Genomic DNA, 17,338 nt, shown 5'->3' with positions numbered 1-17,338 from the left:
ATTCTTGAACCGTAAGTCTTAGACGCTTGATCTTGGCGGCATTCGTCTCAGCGCCTGGCAATTAGTATAGAAGCACTGTCTTTGACTTATCTGAAAGTTTCCCAGGCGAGCTATTCACAAGTAAATCCTAGACGCTCGATCTTGGTTACTTTCGCTTTCGCGGCTGGCAGCAAAGTTCAGAAACATGTTTCTGTGAATAACTCTTGAACCGTAAGTCACAGACGCTCGCTCTTGGCTGCATGCGTTTCAGCTCGTGGCAGCCAGTCTAAAAAAACACTATCTTGGACTTCTCTGGATGTTTCCCAGGCGAGCTATTGGCAGCATGTTCAGAACCACTGTTTCTGAGGCTAATTCTTGAACCGTAAGTCATAGACGCTCGATCTTGGCGGCATTCGTCTCAGCGCCTGGCAATTAGTATAGAAGCACTGTTTCCCACTGTTTCTGAGGCTAATTCTTGAACCGTAAGTCTTAGACGCTTGATCTTGGCGGCATTCGTCTCAGCGCCTGGCAATTAGTATGGAAGCACTATCTTTGACTTCTCTGGATGTTTCCCAGGCGAGCTATTGGCAGCATGTTCAAAACCACTGTTTCTGAGGCTAATTCTTGAACCGTAAGTCATAGACGCTCGATCTTGGCGGCATTCGTCTCAGCGCCTGGCAATTAGTATAGAAGCACTGTTTCCCACTGTTTCTGAGGCTAATTCTTGAACCGTAAGTCTTAGACGCTTGATCCTTGCGGCATTCGTCTCAGCGCCTGGCAATTAGTATAGCTGCACTGTCTTTGACTTCTCTGGATGTTTTCCAGGCGAGCTATTCACAAGTAAATCCTAGACGCTCGACCTTGGTTACTTTCGCTTTCGCGGCTGGCAGCAAAGTTCAGAACCATGTTTCTGTGAATAACTCTTGAACCGTAAGTGACAGACGCTCGCTCTTGGCTGCATTCGTTTCAGCTCGTGGCAGCCAGTCTAAAAAACACTATCTTGGACTTCTCTGGATGTTTCCCAGGCGAGCTATTGGCAGCATGTTCAGAACCACTGTTTCTGAGGCTAATTCTTGAACCGTAAGTCATAGACGCTCGATCTTGGCGGCATTCGTCTCAGCGCCTGGCAATTAGTATAGAAGCACTGTTTCCCACTGTTTCTGAGGCTAATTCTTGAACCGTAAGTCTTAGACGCTTGATCTTGGCGGCATTCGTCTCAGCGCCTGGCAATTAGTATAGCTGCACTGTCTTTGACTTCTCTGGATGTTTTTTCCAGGCGAGCTATTCACAAGTAAATCCTAGACGCTCGATCTTGGTTGCTTTGGCTTTCGCGGCTGGCAGCAAAGTTCCGAACCATGTTTCTGTGAATAACTCTTGAACCGTAAGTCACAGACGCTCGCTCTTGCCTGCATTCGTTTCAGCTCGTGGCAGCCAGTCTAAAAAACACTATCTTGGACTTCTCTGGATGTTTCCCAGGCGAGCTATTGGCAGCATGTTTTGAACCACTGTTTCTGAGGCTAATTCTTGAACCGTAAGTCATAGACGCTCGATCTTGGCGGCATTCGTCTCAGCGCCTGGCAATTAGTATAGAAGCACTGTTTCCCACTGTTTCTGAGGCTAATTCTTGAACCGTAAGTCTTAGACGCTTGATCTTGGCGGCATTCGTCTCAGCGCCTGGCAATTAGTATAGAAGCACTGTCTTTGACTTCTCTGGATGTTTCCCAGGCGAGCTATTCACAAGTAAATCCTAGACGCTCGATCTTGGTTACTTTCGCTTTCGCGGCTGGCAGCAAAGTTCAGAACCATGTTTCTATGAATAACTCTTGAATCGTAAGTCACAGACGCTCGCTCTTGGTTGCATTCGTTTCAGCTCGTGGCAGCTAGTCTAAAAAACACTATATTGGACTTCTCTGGATGTTTCCCAGGCGAGCTATTAGCAGCATGTTCAGAACCACTGTTTCTGAGGCTAATTCTTGAACCGTAAGTCTTAGACGCTTAATCTTGGCGGCATTCGTCTCAGCGCCTGGCAATTAGTATAGAAGCACTGTCTTTGACTTCTCTGGATGTTTCCCAGGCGAGCTATTGACAAGTAAATCCTAGACGCTCGATCTTGGTTACTTTCGCTTTCGCGGCTGGCAGCAAAGTTCAGAACCATGTTTCTGTGAATAACTCTTGAACCGTAAGTCACAGACGCTCGCTCTTGGCTGCATTCGTTTCAGCTCGTGGCAGCCAGTCTAAAAAACACTATCTTGGACTTCTCTGGATGTTTCCCAGGCGAGCTATTGGCAGCATGTTCAGAACCACTGTTTCTGAGGCTAATTCTTGAACCGTAAGTCATAGACGCTCGATCTTGGCGGCATTCGTCTCAGCGCCTGGCAATTAGTATAGAAGCACTGTTTCCCACTGTTTCTGAGGCTAATTCTTGAACCGTAAGTCTTAGACGCTTGATCCTTGCGGCATTCGTCTCAGCGCCTGGCAATTAGTATAGCTGCACTGTCTTTGACTTCTCTGGATGTTTTCCAGGCGAGCTATTCACAAGTAAATCCTAGACGCTCGATCTTGGTTGCTTTCGCTTTCGCGGCTGGCAGCAAAGTTCAGAACCATGTTTATGTGAATAACTTTTGAACCGTAAGTCACAGACGCTCGCTCTTGGCTGCATTCGTTTCAGCTCGTGGCAGCCAGTCTAAAAAAAACACTATCTTGGACTTTTCTGGATGTTTCCCAGGCGAGCTATTGGCAGCATGCTCAGAACCACTGTTTCTGAGGCTAATTCTTGAACCGTAAGTCTTAGACGCTTGATCTTGGCGGCATTCGTCTCAGCGCCTGGCAATTAGTATAGAAGCACTGTCTTTGACTTCTCTGGATGTTTCCCAGGCGAGCTATTCACAAGTAAATCCTAGACGCTCGATCTTGGTTACTTTCGCTTTCGCGGCTGGCAGCAAAGTTCAGAACCATGTTTCTGTGAATAACTCTTGAACCGTAAGTCACAGACGCTCGCTCTTGGCTGCATTCGTTTCAGCTCGTGGCAGCCAGTCTAAAAAAAACACTATCTTGGACTTCTCTGGATGTTTCCCAGGCGAGCTATTGGCAGCATGTTCAAAACCACTGTTTCTGAGGCTAATTCTTGAACCGTAAGTCATAGACGCTCGATCTTGGCGGCATTCGTCTCAGCGCCTGGCAATTAGTATAGAAGCACTGTTTCCCACTGTTTCTGAGGCTAATTCTTGAACCTTAAGTCTTAGACGCTTGATCTTGGCGGCATTCGTCTCAGCGCCTGGCAATTAGTATAGAAGCACTGTCTTTGACTTATCTGAAAGTTTCCCAGGCGAGCTATTCACAAGTAAATCCTAGACGCTCGATCTTGGTTGCTTTGGCTTTCGCGGCTGGCAGCAAAGTTCAGAACCATGTTTATGTGAATAACTTTTGAACCGTAAGTCACAGACGCTCGCTCTTGGCTGCATTCGTTTCAGCTCGTGGCAGCCAGTCTAAAAAAAAACACTATCTTGGACTTCTCTGGATGTTTCCCAGGCGAGCTATTGGCAGCATGTTCAGAACCACTGTTTCTGAGGCTAATTATTGAACCGTAAGTCATAGACGCTCGATCTTGGCGGCATTCGTCTCAGCGCCTGGCAATTAGTATAGAAGCACTGTTTCCCACTGTTTCTGAGGCTAATTCTTGAACCGTAAGTCTTAGACGCTTGATCTTGGCGGCATTCGTCTCAGCGCCTGGCAATTAGTATAGAAGCACTGTCTTTGACTTCTCTGGATGTTTCCCAGGCGAGCTATTCACAAGTAAATCCTAGACGCTCGATCTTGGTTACTTTCGCTTTCGCGGCTGGCAACAAAGTTCAGAACCATGTTTCTGTGAATAACTCTTGAACCGTAAGTCACAGACGCTCGCTCTTAGCTGCATTCGTTTCAGCTCGTGGCAGCCAGTCTAAAAAAACACTATCTTGGACTTCTCTGGATGTTTCCCAGGCGAGCAATCGCAGCATGTTCAAAACCACTGTTTCTGAGGCTAATTCTTGAACCGTAAGTCATAGACGCTCGATCTTGGCGGCATTCGTCTCAGCGCCTGGCAATTAGTATAGAAGCACTGTTTCCCACTGTTTCTGAGGCTAATTCTTGAACCGTAAGTCTTAGACGCTTGATCTTGGCGGCATTCGTCTCAGCGCCTGGCAATTAGTATAGAAGCACTGTCTTTGACTTATCTGAAAGTTTCCCAGGCGAGCTATTCACAAGTAAATCCTACACGCTCGATCTTGGTTACTTTCGCTTTCGCGGCTGGCAGCAAAGTTCAGAACCATGTTTCTGTGAATAACTCTTGAACCGTAAGTCACAGACGCTCGCTCTTGGCTGCATTCGTTTCAGCTCGTGGCAGCCAGTCTAAAAAAAACACTATCTTGGACTTCTCTGGATGTTTCCCAGGCGAGCTATTGGCAGCATGTTCAAAACCACTGTTTCTGAGGCTAATTCTTGAACCGTAAGTCATAGACGCTCGATCTTGGCGGCATTCGTCTCAGCGCCTGGCAATTAGTATAGAAGCACTGTTTCCCACTGTTTCTGAGGCTAATTCTTGAACCTTAAGTCTTAGACGCTTGATCTTGGCGGCATTCGTCTCAGCGCCTGGCAATTAGTATAGAAGCACTGTCTTTGACTTATCTGAAAGTTTCCCAGGCGAGCTATTCACAAGTAAATCCTAGACGCTCGATCTTGGTTATTTTCGCTTTCGCGGCTGGCAGCAAAGTTCAGAACCATGTTTCTGTGAATAACTCTTGAACCGTAAGTGACAGACGCTCGCTCTTGGCTGCATTCGTTTCAGCTCGTGGCAGCCAGTCTAAAAAACACTATCTTGGACTTCTCTGGATGTTTCCCAGGCGAGCTATTGGCAGCATGTTCAGAACCACTGTTTCTGAGGCTAATTCTTGAACCGTAAGTCATAGACGCTCGATCTTGGCGGCATTCGTCTCAGCGCCTGGCAATTAGTATAGAAGCACTGTTTCCCACTGTTTCTGAGGCTAATTCTTGAACCGTAAGTCTTAGACGCTTGATCTTGGCGGCATTCGTCTCAGCGCCTGGCAATTAGTATAGCTGCACTGTCTTTGACTTCTCTGGATGTTTTTTCCAGGCGAGCTATTCACAAGTAAATCCTAGACGCTCGATCTTGGTTGCTTTGGCTTTCGCGGCTGGCAGCAAAGTTCAGAACCATGTTTATGTGAATAACTTTTGAACCGTAAGTCACAGACGCTCGCTCTTGGCTGCATTCGTTTCAGCTCGTGGCAGCCAGTCTAAAAAAAAACACTATCTTGGACTTCTCTGGATGTTTCCCAGGCGAGCTATTGGCAGCATGTTCAGAACCACTGTTTCTGAGGCTAATTATTGAACCGTAAGTCATAGACGCTCGATCTTGGCGGCATTCGTCTCAGCGCCTGGCAATTAGTATAGAAGCACTGTTTCCCACTGTTTCTGAGGCGAATTCTTGAACCGTAAGTCTTAGACGCTTGATCTTGGCGGCATTCGTCTCAGCGCCTGGCAATTAGTATAGAAGCACTGTCTTTGACTTCTCTGGATGTTTCCCAGGCGAGCTATTCACAAGTAAATCCTAGACGCTCGATCTTGGTTACTTTCGCTTTCGCGGCTGGCAACAAAGTTCAGAACCATGTTTCTGTGAATAACTCTTGAACCGTAAGTCACAGACGCTCGCTCTTGGCTGCATTCGTTTCAGCTCGTGGCAGCCAGTCTAAAAAAACACTATCTTGGACTTCTCTGGATGTTTCCCAGGCGAGCAATCGCAGCATGTTCAAAACCACTGTTTCTGAGGCTAATTCTTGAACCGTAAGTCATAGACGCTCGATCTTGGCGGCATTCGTCTCAGCGCCTGGCAATTAGTATAGAAGCACTGTTTCCCACTGTTTCTGAGGCTAATTCTTGAACCGTAAGTCTTAGACGCTTGATCTTGGCGGCATTCGTCTCAGCGCCTGGCAATTAGTATAGAAGCACTGTTTCCCACTGTTTCTGAGGCTAATTCTTGAACCGTAAGTCTTAGACGCTTGATCTTGGCGGCATTCGTCTCAGCGCCTGGCAATTAGTATAGAAGCACTGTCTTTGACTTATCTGAAAGTTTCCCAGGCGAGCTATTCACAAGTAAATCCTAGACGCTCGATCTTGGTTACTTTCGCTTTCGCGGCTGGCAGCAAAGTTCAGAAACATGTTTCTGTGAATAACTCTTTAACCGTAAGTCACAGACGCTCGCTCTTGGCTGCATGCGTTTCAGCTCGTGGCAGCCAGTCTAAAAAAACACTATCTTGGACTTCTCTGGATGTTTCCCAGGCGAGCTATTGGCAGCATGTTCAGAACCACTGTTTCTGAGGCTAATTCTTGAACCGTAAGTCATAGACGCTCGATCTTGGCGGCATTCGTCTCAGCGCCTGGCAATTAGTATAGAAGCACTGTTTCCCACTGTTTCTGAGGCTAATTCTTGAACCGTAAGTCTTAGACGCTTGATCTTGGCGGCATTCGTCTCAGCGCCTGGCAATTAGTATGGAAGCACTATCTTTGACTTCTCTGGATGTTTCCCAGGCGAGCTATTGACAAGTAAATCCTAGACGCTCGATCTTGGTTATTTTCGCTTTCGCGGCTGGCAGCAAAGTTCAGAACCATGTTTCTGTGAATAACTCTTGAACCGTAAGTGACAGACGCTCGCTCTTGGCTGCATTCGTTTCAGCTCGTGGCAGTCAGTCTAAAAAACACTATCTTGGACTTCTCTGGATGTTTCCCAGGCGAGCTATTGGCAGCATGTTCAGAACCACTGTTTCTGAGGCTAATTCTTGAACCGTAAGTCATAGACGCTCGATCTTGGCGGCATTCGTCTCAGCGCCTGGCAATTAGTATAGAAGCACTGTTTCCCACTGTTTCTGAGGCTAATTCTTGAACCGTAAGTCTTAGACGCTTGATCTTGGCGGCATTCGTCTCAGCGCCTGGCAATTAGTATAGCTGCACTGTCTTTGACTTCTCTGGATGTTTTCCAGGCGAGCTATTCACAAGTAAATCCTAGACGCTCGATCTTGGTTGCTTTCGCTTTCGCGGCTGGCAGCAAAGTTCAGAACCATGTTTATGTGAATAACTTTTGAACCGTAAGTCACAGACGCTCGCTCTTGGCTGCATTCGTTTCAGCTCGTGGCAGCCAGTCTAAAAAAAAACACTATCTTGGACTTCTCTGGATGTTTCCCAGGCGAGCTATTGGCAGCATGTTCAGAACCACTGTTTCTGAGGCTAATTCTTGAACCGTAAGTCATAGACGCTCGACCTTGGCGGCATTCGTCTCAGCACCTGGCAATTAGTATAGAAGCACTGTCTTTGACTTCTCTGGATGTTTCCCAGGCGAGCTATTGACAAGTAAATCCTAGACGCTCGATCTTGGTTATTTTCGCTTTCGCGGCTGGCAGCAAAGTTCCGAACCATGTTTCTGTGAATAACTCTTGAACCGTAAGTCACAGACGCTCGCTCTTGGCTGCATTCGTTTCAGCTCGTGGCAGCCAGTCTAAAAAACACTATCTTGGACTTCTCTGGATGTTTCCCAGGCGAGCTATTGGCAGCATGTTTTGAACCACTGTTTCTGAGGCTAATTCTTGAACCGTAAGTCATAGACGCTCGATCTTGGCGGCATTCGTCTCAGCGCCTGGCAATTAGTATAGAAGCACTGTTTCCCACTGTTTCTGAGGCTAATTCTTGAACCGTAAGTCTTAGACGCTTGATCTTGGCGGCATTCGTCTCAGCGCCTGGCAATTAGTATAGAAGCACTGTCTTTGACTTCTCTGGATGTTTCCCAGGCGAGCTATTCACAAGTAAATCCTAGACGCTCGATCTTGGTTACTTTCGCTTTCGCGGCTGGCAGCAAAGTTCAGAACCATGTTTCTATGAATAACTCTTGAATCGTAAGTCACAGACGCTCGCTCTTGGTTGCATTCGTTTCAGCTCGTGGCAGCCAGTCTAAAAAACACTATATTGGACTTCTCTGGATGTTTCCCAGACGAGCTATTAGCAGCATGTTCAGAACCACTGTTTCTGAGGCTAATTCTTGAACCGTAAGTCTTAGACGCTTGATCTTGGCGGCATTCGTCTCAGCGCCTGGCAATTAGTATGGAAGCACTGTCTTTGACTTCTCTGGATGTTTCTCAGGCGAGCTATTGACAAGTAAATCCTAGACGCTCGATCTTGGTTACTTTCGCTTTCGCGGCTGGCAGCAAAGTTCAGAACCATGTTTCTGTGAATAACTCTTGAACCGTAAGTCACAGACGCTCGCTCTTGGCTGCATTCGTTTCAGCTCGTGGCAGCCAGTCTAAAAAACACTATCTTGGACTTCTCTGGATGTTTCCCAGGCGAGCTATTGGCAGCATGTTCAGAACCACTGTTTCTGAGGCTAATTCTTGAACCGTAAGTCATAGACGCTCGATCTTGGCGGCATTCGTCTCAGCGCCTGGCAATTAGTATAGAAGCACTGTTTCCCACTGTTTCTGAGGCTAATTCTTGAACCGTAAGTCTTAGACGCTTGATCCTTGCGGCATTCGTCTCAGCGCCTGGCAATTAGTATAGCTGCACTGTCTTTGACTTCTCTGGATGTTTTCCAGGCGAGCTATTCACAAGTAAATCCTAGACGCTCGACCTTGGTTACTTTCGCTTTCGCGGCTGGCAGCAAAGTTCAGAACCATGTTTCTGTGAATAACTCTTGAACCGTAAGTGACAGACGCTCGCTCTTGGCTGCATTCGTTTCAGCTCGTGGCAGCCAGTCTAAAAAACACTATCTTGGACTTCTCTGGATGTTTCCCAGGCGAGCTATTGGCAGCATGTTCAGAACCACTGTTTCTGAGGCTAATTCTTGAACCGTAAGTCATAGACGCTCGATCTTGGCGGCATTCGTCTCAGCGCCTGGCAATTAGTATAGAAGCACTGTTTCCCACTGTTTCTGAGGCTAATTCTTGAACCGTAAGTCTTAGACGCTTGATCTTGGCGGCATTCGTCTCAGCGCCTGGCAATTAGTATAGAAGCACTGTCTTTGACTTATCTGAAAGTTTCCCAGGCGAGCTATTCACAAGTAAATCCTAGACGCTCGATCTTGGTTACTTTCGCTTTCGCGGCTGGCAGCAAAGTTCAGAACCATGTTTCTGTGAATAACTCTTGAACCGTAAGTCACAGACGCTCGCTCTTGGCTGCATTCGTTTCAGCTCGTGGCAGCCAGTCTAAAAAAACACTATCTTGGACTTCTCTGTATGTTTCCCAGGCGAGCTATTGGCAGCATGTTCAGAACCACTGTTTCTGAGGCTAATTCTTGAACCGTAAGTCATAGACGCTCGATCTTGGCGGCATTCGTCTCAGCGCCTGGCAATTAGTATAGAAGCACTGTCTTTGACTTCTCTGGATGTTTCCCATGCGAGCTATTGACAAGTAAATCCTAGACGCTCGATCTTGGTTACTTTCGCTTTCGCGGCTGGCAGCAAAGTTCAGAACCATGTTTCTGTGAATAACTCTTGAACCGTAAGTCACAGACGCTCGCTCTTGGCTGCATTCGTTTCAGCTCGTGGCAGCCAGTCTAAAAAAACACTATCTTGGACTTCTCTGGATGTTTCCCAGGCGAGCTATTGGCAGCCGGTTCAAAACCACTGTTTCTGAGGCTAATTCTTGAACCGTAAGTCATAGACGCTCGATCTTGGCGGCATTCGTCTCAGCGCCTGGCAATTAGTATAGAAGCACTGTTTCCCACTGTTTCTGAGGCTAATTCTTGAACCGTAAGTCTTAGACGCTTGATCTTGGCGGCATTCGTCTCAGCGCCTGGCAATTAGCATAGAAGCACTGTCTTTGACTTATCTGAAAGTTTCCCAGGCGAGCTATTCACAAGTAAATCCTAGACGCTCGATCTTGGTTACTTTCGCTTTCGCGGCTGGCAGCAAAGTACAGAACCATGTTTCTGTGAATAACTCTTGAACCGTAAGTCACAGACGCTCGCTCTTGGCTGCATTCGTTTCAGCTCGTGGCAGCCAGTCTAAAAAAACACTATCTTGGACTTCTCTGGATGTTTCCCAGGCGAGCTATTGGCAGCATGTTCAAAACCACTGTTTCTGAGGCTAATTCTTGAACCGTAAGTCATAAACGCTCGATCTTGGCGGCATTCGTCTCAGCGCCTGGCAATTAGTATAGAAGCACTGTTTCCCACTGTTTCTGAGGCTAATTCTTGAACCGTAAGTCTTAGACGCTTGATCTTGGCGGCATTCGTCTCAGCGCCTGGCAATTAGCATAGAAGCACTGTCTTTGACTTATCTGAAAGTTTCCCAGGCGAGCTATTGACAAGTAAATCCTAGACGCTCGATCTTGGTTACTTTCGCTTTCGCGGCTGGCAGCAAAGTTTAGAACCATGTTTCTGTGAATAACTCTTGAACCGTAAGTCACAGACGCTCGCTCTTGGCTGCATTCGTTTCAGCTCGTGGCAGCCAGTCTAAAAAAACACTATCTTGGACTTCTCTGGATGTTTCCCAGGCGAGCTATTGGCAGCATGTTCAGAACCACTGTTTCTGAGGCTAATTCTTGAACCGTAAGTCATAGACGCTCGATCTTGGCGGCATTCGTCTCAGCGCCTGGCAATTAGTATAGAAGCACTGTTTCCCACTGTTTCTGAGGCTAATTCTTGAACCGTAAGTCATAGACGCTCGATCTTGGCGGCATTCGTCTCAGCGCCTGGCAATTAGTATAGAAGCACTGTCTTTGACTTCACTGGATGTTTCCCAGGCGAGCTATTGACAAGTAAATCCTAGACGCTCGATCTTGGTTATTTTTGCTTTCGCGGCTGGCAGCAAAGTTCAGAACCATGTTTCTGTGAATAACTCTTGAACCGTAAGTGACAGACGCTCGCTCTTGGCTGCATTCGTTTCAGCTCGTGGCAGCCAGTCTAAAAAACACTATCTTGGACTTCTCTGGATGTTTCCCAGGCGAGCTATTGGCAGCATGTTCAGAACCACTGTTTCTGAGGCTAATTCTTGAACCGTAAGTCATAGACGCTCGATCTTGGCGGCATTCGTCTCAGCGCCTGGCAATTAGTATAGAAGCACTGTTTCCCACTGTTTCTGAGGCTAATTCTTGAACCGTAAGTCTTAGACGCTTGATCTTGGCGGCATTCGTCTCAGCGCCTGGCAATTAGTATAGCTGCACTGTCTTTGACTTCTCTGGATGTTTTCCAGGCGAGATATTCACAAGTAAATCCTAGACGCTCGATCTTGGTTGCTTTCACTTTCGCGGCTGGCAGCAAAGTTCAGAACCATGTTTATGTGAATAACTTTTGAACCGTAAGTCACAGACACTCGCTCTTGGCTGCATTCGTTTCAGCTCGTGGCAGCCAGTCTAAAAAAAACACTATCTTGGACTTCTCTGGATGTTTCCCAGGCGAGCTATTGGCAGCATGTTCAGAACCACTGTTTCTGAGGCTAATTCTTGAACCGTAAGTCATAGACGCTCGACCTTGGCGGCATTCGTCTCAGCACCTGGCAATTAGTATAGAAGCACTGTCTTTGACTTCTCTGGATGTTTCCCAGGCGAGCTATTGACAAGTAAATCCTAGACGCTCGATCTTGGTTATTTTCGCTTTCGCGGCTGGCAGCAAAGTTCCGAACCATGTTTCTGTGAATAACTCTTGAACCGTAAGTCACAGACGCTCGCTCTTGGCTGCATTCGTTTCAGCTCGTGGCAGCCAGTCTAAAAAACACTATCTTGGACTTCTCTGGATGTTTCCCAGGCGAGCTATTGGCAGCATGTTTTGAACCACTGTTTCTGAGGCTAATTCTTGAACCGTAAGTCATAGACGCTCGATCTTGGCGGCATTCGTCTCAGCGCCTGGCAATTAGTATAGAAGCACTGTTTCCCACTGTTTCTGAGGCTAATTCTTGAACCGTAAGTCTTAGACGCTTGATCTTGGCGGCATTCGTCTCAGCGCCTGGCAATTAGTATAGAAGCACTGTCTTTGACTTCTCTGGATGTTTCCCAGGCGAGCTATTCACAAGTAAATCCTAGACGCTCGATCTTGGTTACTTTCGCTTTCGCGGCTGGCAGCAAAGTTCAGAACCATGTTTCTATGAATAACTCTTGAATCGTAAGTCACAGACGCTCGCTCTTGGTTGCATTCGTTTCAGCTCGTGGCAGCCAGTCTAAAAAACACTATATTGGACTTCTCTGGATGTTTCCCAGACGAGCTATTAGCAGCATGTTCAGAACCACTGTTTCTGAGGCTAATTCTTGAACCGTAAGTCATAGACGCTCGATCTTGGCGGCATTCGTCTCAGCGCCTGGCAATTAGTATAGAAGCACTGTTTCCCACTGTTTCTGAGGCTAATTCTTGAACCGTAAGTCTTAGACGCTTGATCTTGGCGGCATTCGTCTCAGCGCCTGGCAATTAGCATAGAAGCACTGTCTTTGACTTATCTGAAAGTTTCCCAGGCGAGCTATTGACAAGTAAATTCTAGACGCTCGATCTTGGTTACTTTCGCTTTCGCGGCTGGCAGCAAAGTTTAGAACCATGTTTCTGTGAATAACTCTTGAACCGTAAGTCACAGACGCTCGCTCTTGGCTGCATTCGTTTCAGCTCGTGGCAGCCAGTCTAAAAAAACACTATCTTGGACTTCTCTGGATGTTTCCCAGGCGAGCTATTGGCAGCATGTTCAGAACCACTGTTTCTGAGGCTAATTCTTGAACCGTAAGTCATAGACGCTCGATCTTGGCGGCATTCGTCTCAGCGCCTGGCAATTAGTATAGAAGCACTGTTTCCCACTGTTTCTGAGGCTAATTCTTGAGCCGTAAGTCATAGACGCTCGATCTTGGCGGCATTCGTTTCAGCGCCTGGCAATTAGTATAGAAGCACTGTCTTTGACTTCTCTGGATGTTTCCCATGCGAGCTATTGACAAGTAAATCCTAGACGCTCGATCTTGGTTACTTTCGCTTTCGCGGCTGGCAGCAAAGTTCAGAACCATGTTTCTGTGAATAACTCTTGAACCGTAAGTCACAGACGCTCGCTCTTGGCTGCATTCGTTTCAGCTCGTGGCAGCCAGTCTAAAAAAACACTATCTTGGACTTCTCTGGATGTTTCCCAGGCGAGCTATTGGCAGCCGGTTCAAAACCACTGTTTCTGAGGCTAATTCTTGAACCGTAAGTCATAGACGCTCGATCTTGGCGGCATTCGTCTCAGCGCCTGGCAATTAGTATAGAAGCACTGTTTCCCACTGTTTCTGAGGCTAATTCTTGAACCGTAAGTCTTAGACGCTTGATCTTGGCGGCATTCGTCTCAGCGCCTGGCAATTAGCATAGAAGCACTGTCTTTGACTTATCTGAAAGTTTCCCAGGCGAGCTATTCACAAGTAAATCCTAGACGCTCAATCTTGGTTACTTTCGCTTTCGCGGCTGGCAGCAAAGTACAGAACCATGTTTCTGTGAATAACTCTTGAACCGTAAGTCACAGACGCTCGCTCTTGGCTGCATTCGTTTCAGCTCGTGGCAGCCAGTCTAAAAAAACACTATCTTGGACTTCTCTGGATGTTTCCCAGGCGAGCTATTGGCAGCATGTTCAAAACCACTGTTTCTGAGGCTAATTCTTGAACCGTAAGTCATAGACGCTCGATCTTGGCGGCATTCGTCTCAGCGCCTGGCAATTAGTATAGAAGCACTGTTTCCCACTGTTTCTGAGGCTAATTCTTGAACCGTAAGTCTTAGACGCTTGATCTTGGCGGCATTCGTCTCAGCGCCTGGCAATTAGCATAGAAGCACTGTCTTTGACTTATCTGAAAGTTTCCCAGGCGAGCTATTGACAAGTAAATCCTAGACGCTCGATCTTGGTTACTTTCGCTTTCGCGGCTGGCAGCAAAGTTTAGAACCATGTTTCTGTGAATAACTCTTGAACCGTAAGTCACAGACGCTCGCTCTTGGCTGCATTCGTTTCAGCTCGTGGCAGCCAGTCTAAAAAAACACTCTATTGGACTTCTCTGGATGTTTCCCAGGCGAGCTATTGGCAGCATGTTCAGAACCACTGTTTCTGAGGCTAATTCTTGAACCGTAAGTCATAGACGCTCGATCTTGGCGGCATTCGTCTCAGCGCCTGGCAATTAGTATAGAAGCACTGTTTCCCACTGTTTCTGAGGCTAATTCTTGAACCGTAAGTCATAGACGCTCGATCTTGGCGGCATTCGTCTCAGCGCCTGGCAATTAGTATAGAAGCACTGTCTTTGACTTCTCTGGATGTTTCCCAGGCGAGCTATTGACAAGTAAATCCTAGACGCTCGATCTTGGTTATTTTCGCTTTCGCGGCTGGCAGCAAAGTTCAGAACTATGTTTCTGTGAATAACTCTTGAACCGTAAGTGACAGACGCTCGCTCTTGGCTGCATTCGTTTCAGCTCGTGGCAGTCAGTCTAAAAAACACTATCTTGGACTTCTCTGGAAGCACTGTTTCCCACTGTTTCTGAGGCTAATTCTTGAACCGTAAGTCATAGACTCTCGATCTTGGCAGCATTCGTCTCAGCGCCTGGCAATTAGTATAGAAGCACTGTCTTTGACTTCACTGGATGTTTCCCAGGCGAGCTATTGACAAGTAAATCCTAGACGCTCGATCTTGAATGCAGTGCTGAAAGAGGAGGAATCTACATAAAAACGCCTTCCTGGCAACGCCCAAATGCCCTGCTGCCATGCAGATAAACACTGGCAGCGGCAGCAAGTGCATGCCCACAGCCACCCCTTGTTCCTTCACACCTTGTATCAGCTGTAATCCAGTCCAGTCCAGTGCTGCCTGCTGAGCAGACCAACACTGCCTGGGCCCAGGCTTTTATCTCTGAGGCCCCATTATGATGTCAGAAATCTGGCTCTGGCTCCTCAGGGCTCCACTATGACACGTGCAAAGTTCCGTCTGAACTTTATATAAGACGGTGCGGCTCAGTCAGTCACTCAGTGTTGCCTGAGAGGGCAACACTGCAACAGCCGGCCGCCAGGCTGTCTTTTTTTGCACAGCTAGTTGCCTCCAGGAGGCCACAAGAGGGAGACAAGGGACTGCAAAATGGAAAATAAGCATCCACCAACTTTACAGACAACTTCTCCTTGCTCCTACAACCTCCATCCTTGCACAGTTTGTTATTCTTCTAGGTAACATAGTAACAAATCCAAATTGCTGCTCTCTTTGTAGGCAAGCAAGGCTTTGTTGCAACTGCAATTCTTACTCCTTCTTGAAATGTAGGGACGACAGTACATTCCATCACATCCATCTAGTGTACACAGGTAGGTCCATTGTGGCGGGCGGGCGGCTTTAATGGCTGTTTGCTGTTCCCCTACTCCACTCCACTATTTGACTGTGGTGCTGCATCAATCAGTGGCTGGCTCAGGTGCAGCTCTTTAACTTACCTAAAAGGGAGGGCGGAGAGAAGACAAGGAAGGTGAATGAGCTGTTCCAATGTGAAATGCCGGAAACACAGACACACAGACGACACAAAACAAGAGGTGGCAATGTATTCATTAATTGCATTTAATCAATTAGCTCATTATCACTCATGCATTGTCCAACAGGTGTTGAAATAATGGGATTAAAAGGGGAGATCCCTTCAGAAAGACAGAAACAATGGCAAACACAAAAAACACTTTTGGAATCTGATTTTAGTCAACACATAAGGAAAGGGTGCACCGGTCCTGGAAATACTGCAATACCAGGTCAAATCGTGGAGTGGACAGAGCAAGCTCTATTTCCATCTCCCTGTTCTAAAAATCCATTTAATATATGGTCCCCAGATAGGGGACGTATCAGATATTAAACTGATAAGAACAGATTTTTTTTTTTAATTCTTTTATTGGAAAATTGCAAGTAAAATTTACAACATAACATTTCATCAAAAGTACAGGTTCAAAAAAAACAATGGTACATCAAATGGCACAAGGAAACATCATACACAAAAACAAAACAATGTACATGATATTGTTCAATAATGTTCACAACACATGACACATTTAACCAAGTAAAACAAAATTAAAGAAATTAATACAGAACATCAGGAACCTAGAAACCAGGCTCTCCATTTTTTAAATTTCCAGATGCCTTCAGAATCAATAGTACCGAGCCTTTTTACATCAGATAAATAATACAAAAACAACTTCCCTCGGATCATGCCTATACAGTCTCTCACTTCAACAACACTCTGTCTGAAAATTAAAATGTTTCTTACATCCCACAAGACTTCTTTCACACAATTTACCAAAAACCATAACACTCTTGCTCTCTGTCTCTCCAAACCAGTCAAACCAAACATCATCATCCTAAAAGATAAAATCTCAACCCCAGTCAAACCTTTAATCATTCTCCTCATCCTTCTCCATACTTCTTTAGCATACCCACACTCCCACATTACATGAATACCATTCTCACAATTTGCACAATTCGCTCTAGGACAAATTTCACTATCCACTAGTCTTCTCCTTCTCTGAAATTCCCTTGTGGGTAAACAGCCATGAGCTGCCATCCAAGCAATATCTTTTTGCTTATTAACTAATTCTTTGTCATTCACCTTTTTCCACACTTCCATGCTTTCTGTCATATTCAGACCATTCACAGGTTCCATACTCTCTCTTGTATCCAAAAGTTTTATAACTTTCTTACTGTCACACCACATTTCAGCAGACACACCACTCAAGTCATTCCTCCTAATACATCTCTCAATTCTCACATAAAACCAAGGTGCATTAAATCTTACAGGCCTCCTCAGATCAGACTCAATCAAATCATACTTTCTCAACACACTCCCAGACAAATATCTCAACATACAACCAGCCAAACAATCCTTTTTGCTCAATCTCACACAATTACTTACATACTTTACAGCCAAAAACCTCTCCACATTCGTCACACCTTTACCACCATTGTCTCTTCCTTTCATAACCTTCACGCGACTCAACTTCTCCATCCTAGAATTCCAAAAGAACATGAAAATTAATCTTATAATCCGTTTCAAACACCTATCAGGTGCTGGAAAAACATTACTAATATACAAAATAATAGGAATAAGAACTGCTTTAATAATAAGAATCCTGCCTTCTAAAGATAAGGTCCTAAGAGACCAAAATTCCACCTTCTTCTTAATTTTATCATGGGCAATATCCCAGCTTTGTTTCCCAAGTAGATCATTATTAAAAATGATACCTAAAACCTCAATCCCACCCTCTCTAACAGGCCACACACTCATCTCACGCTCTCTCCATTCACCAAAGAATTTGCATCCACTCTTATCCACATTCAATTTAAACGCACTCGCCATACAAAAACACTCAATCAACAACTTTATTCTCACCAGACTAGCATGATA

At 46.0% G+C, this 17,338-nt stretch overlaps 1 non-coding gene across 1 annotated transcript; it reads right to left on the bottom strand.

Annotated features, from left to right (window-relative positions):
- Window positions 1-15,658: 15,658 nt before the first annotated feature.
- Window positions 15,659-15,841, bottom strand: LOC142708996 (U2 spliceosomal RNA). Its single transcript, XR_012868909.1, has one exon. It is a non-coding gene; the product is annotated as a U2 spliceosomal RNA (small nuclear RNA).
- Window positions 15,842-17,338: the final 1,497 nt, after the last annotated feature.

Source organism: Rhinoderma darwinii, unplaced genomic scaffold, assembly GCF_050947455.1.
Source record: "Rhinoderma darwinii isolate aRhiDar2 unplaced genomic scaffold, aRhiDar2.hap1 Scaffold_4025, whole genome shotgun sequence".
NCBI lineage: Eukaryota > Metazoa > Chordata > Amphibia > Anura > Rhinodermatidae > Rhinoderma > Rhinoderma darwinii.
This window is presented reverse-complemented; position numbering and strand designations above follow the sequence as displayed.